Source organism: Puntigrus tetrazona, chromosome 7, assembly GCF_018831695.1.
Source record: "Puntigrus tetrazona isolate hp1 chromosome 7, ASM1883169v1, whole genome shotgun sequence".
In the NCBI taxonomy this organism is placed as follows: Eukaryota; Metazoa; Chordata; class Actinopteri; order Cypriniformes; family Cyprinidae; genus Puntigrus; species Puntigrus tetrazona.
Window position 1 is genome coordinate 11024700 of NC_056705.1, and position 4100 is coordinate 11028799.

A 4100-nucleotide genomic window follows, 5' to 3' on the forward strand; every position below is an offset into this window, starting at 1 on the left:
ACTCGCTGTTTGGAAAATGATTGTTTCCAAACAGGTTCCATAAGAGAAGAGTGCTTTTATGTTAATACCACCAAACGGGCCGGCGGGTATTATTAGATGTGAATGATTGAAAATACAGTTGCATGCTTTCCGGGTCACTAAAAAGGAATGGGATGACTCATAAGGGTCATTCGTTTGCGAAGAGCGGATGGCTAAAAAGAACCGGCTCATGTACAATTGTTTGTAAATCATGATTTCACTGATTTACTAAAAATAACTGGCTCTTGAGGCCATTGCACACGGAGTCCGACATTTCGTCAGAAATGTTTGGACATTGAAAAATAAATTTGACCACATGTTGTATCAATCAAAACGTTTTGCCCTTCATAAACGAAATTTGGTTCAGGTTTCATCTTCTGTTTTCGCATCCATATATCATGCATTTTGATGAAAAAGATGACCAATACTAAAAATGAAATAAAGAAACAGAAACATGCATGTGGAAAATTTTAAACTGTGTGCAAGGACCTTTAATCATTTGTTTGTGACTGACCACTGTTTGTGCTATTTTCTTTTTTTTTTCCAGAACTTGCTCATAGAAGTCATTTGTTTGTGAAAAGGCATTGGTCACATGCCATTTTATTAACTGAAAAAACTGGCCTATGAATTGGCACAATTTGCTTCTATTCCATTCAATAAAAATTACAGACTCGGAGTCTTTTGTTCATGAATCATACTACACTGGTCAATTGTTTCACTAAAAATAATTGGCTCACAAGAGCCATTTGTTTGGGCATCAGACTGAAAAAAAATGATCATGCTTTTGTTTTTTTATCAAAGAAAAAAAAGGAACCAAGAGCCATGTGTTTATAAATTGGATTATTCTGGTCGCTCGGCATGTTAAACCAGTTCTTTACCTAACTACTAGCAGTGTCATATCTTAGTATGACGTATATACTATTAGTTTTTAATTATATATATATATATATATATATATATATATATATATATATATATATATATATATATGTGTATATATATGTATGTATGTATATGTATATGTATATATATATATATGCATATGTGTGTGTGTGTGTGTGTGTGTGTGTGTGTGTGTGCATGTGATTTAAATTAATAAATCATTTATTTAAAATAACAAACTGTTTTATTGGTTTTAGTTTCAGTTAACTTACCCTGCCTACAGCTTCAAATAATTCGTTTTTTATCAAATGACTGCTGGTATCTAAACCAAGGTTGAAAGGAAGGTCTACACAGCACTGCACTGCATCCATTAGAAACTGACCGCATCTGACTGCATCAAGAAGCATGATTTCTGTTCGTTTCTTTCACTCCGCTACTAACAAAAGGATTCAGTATTTCAGTATACCATTCCTTTGAAAGCAGTGAGGTCAGAGGACAAGACATTACTGATGGACAGTTTAGGACCTTAGGGTGTCTGTCCCTTTCATCAGCATCTCTGCTGATATTTCCATGCTTGTTTTCTCACTGTCAGCGGCCATCTGCTGCGCCAAAGTGTAAGCAGTGTTAAGTGACGGCAGTGTGGCAGAGCTGTGGGGAACCTTGGGTAAAGATTCATTCTCTCTGACTGGCATACAGTACATGTCAACAACTCAGAGCTGCCTTTAATACCTGGGGGAGATTTTTCATGCAAAGGACGTTTATCCATCCATCAAGAAAGGTTCGTGGTTCACCCAGAGCTCAATGAACAATTTGCAGAAAAACATCTCTAAACTGTGTGAAAAATAAAAATAAAAAATGCTGAAATGGCTTTTAAGCCACCCAAGGTTGTACACATTAGTAAAACTAAAATGGTATTCTATAATAAATGACAATTAATATTATAGGTAACCTTAATGCATTAACACAAAACAATTATAATACGTTTATGTTTACACACCCCATTGCGTGGTTTGTTTCTAAATATAGATATGTATAGAAATAGATATGCCATTTATTTTCTTCTTATCATTCTTTAATGATGACTGACCCGTTTCCTCAAGTTTTTCAGCAGTTTTATAAGCGATATTCAACCATTTCTTCGCTCACGTTCTCACCAAACAAGCATTATGGGAAATGTATTCTTCTATGTTTGTACAAAACATACTTGTACTGTGCTGTCAGAGCATGTACAAAATTTCATTTTAAATCCGAAGCGTATGTTTCAGAGGCACAATATTATTCTTAATCAGTGCAGTAGGGGTGTGCGATATATATTGTCTGCGGTAATATTTTAACTGTTGTTTTAAGGGTGTGGGATTTGACATTATTGTGTACAGTATTTTTAAAATAACATTCAAAGCACCTCTACGGTGCATACTTTACATACATTATGTAAAGTGCATTTAGAGAGTACTTTTCCCTGCACGATTCAGTCTAATCCAGGGGTAGGCAATGTCAGTCCGAGGTCCTGCAGAGTTTAGCTCCAACCCTGGGAAAAAAAAAAAACCTGTAGCCTTAGTAATCCTGAATAGCTTGATTAGCTCGTTCAGGTGCGTTTAATTAGGGTTGGAGTGAAACTCTGCAGGACATGGGCACTCCAGGACTAATGAAATGCCTTTATATTGATCACAAATTCAAGACGTGGGGCCAGAAAATGTTTATTTTTGTATCACTTAATATAGCCTTGTTAATCAATTTCACTCCATAAATGAGCATGATTACAAATGGGAAATAGATTTTTTTTTTTTTTAACAACAGTTCAATAAACAAGAGGTTAATTAGAGAGAAACATTTTAGACCTTTCCTTCCTATTACGACGATAAATAATAATTTCAAAAACAACAACCACAGCATTATTTTGCATCTCAGAGCAACGGTGGTTCGTTCTTGAGTGAATCATCTGTTCAAACGATTCGGTTCAATCGTGATGACTCACTTACCTACTGACGGTTTGAATTTCACATTCAGAGTGTCTTTTATTATTTATATGATTTCAAATATCAGTATTCAAAAGACAATAGACACTTAAAATGGCAAAAATAAATGGCTTAATACAGGTAAGAATGATCATAAAACGCAAAAATCAGTTAAAGCTTGTTTGAAAAGCTTCATTTCTATTAATGTGAACTGACAACCAAACAGAATATGAAAACAATCAAAAACTTTTGATGTCAGTTGTCCACAGCCGTCCTTAGATGGGGTAATTAAAATTTTTTGGGTGAACTATTCCTTTAAGGCAAAATATCATCTAATTATAGTTATCGATAAAATCCTAAAGAATCTCAGGATAATACTTTTTGTCAATATCGCACAGCCCTACAGAACAGAATCAATTTGGTCATGCGATGATATTATTAAGCTCTTCACAAACACTCTTATGTGTTAGCGCTCCAACTGTTTGGATATGCAGCCAACAGCAACTGGCACCGCAGGGTTCTAATGCGCGCAAGTCAGACATCAAATGTGTGAGCTGAAAACTTGGTGTAATGCTTCCAGCTACAGATTCTACAATGAAACTGCATTTTTAGTTTCTCAATAGAGTAAAAACCAACCAGCATCCCCGTGGTGCAGAATGTTAAATGTGTAGAAGCGCTAGACCTCTATCACAAGCGATCCGAAGAAATGTCAGAACAAAAAAAAAAAATTAAATCCAAATCTTATAATCACAATAATAGTTTCCTAGAACACTCTCAATGTTCAAAAATGACTTCACCAACACTGCATTTATTTAAATCATCAAAACAGTAAAGTGTGTGATGGATGGATGGATGGATGGATGGATGGATGGATGGATGGATGGATGGATGGATGGATGGATGGATGGATGGAGACAGAATTTTAGGGTGAAACAAATAGTATCAATGTTTCTGTAACTACAATTTTTTTGTGACAATGTAAAAAACAGAGATCAGTCACTACGTCAATTATGTTTAAATAAATATGGAAAAATAAAAATGAGTAAATATACAAGTAGCTATGGCGATAACATAATTTGGCAACATAAATGTAACACTAACAATCATTATTCCATCTCTCTCTGTCGCTCTCTTTTTTTATTATTATTATAATGATTCTTGCATGCATTCGCCTTCCGGGGAAAGAGAGCTGTCTAATCACGCTAATTGCAGTACATACAAAATGCAAAGTTCATCAGAAGATTT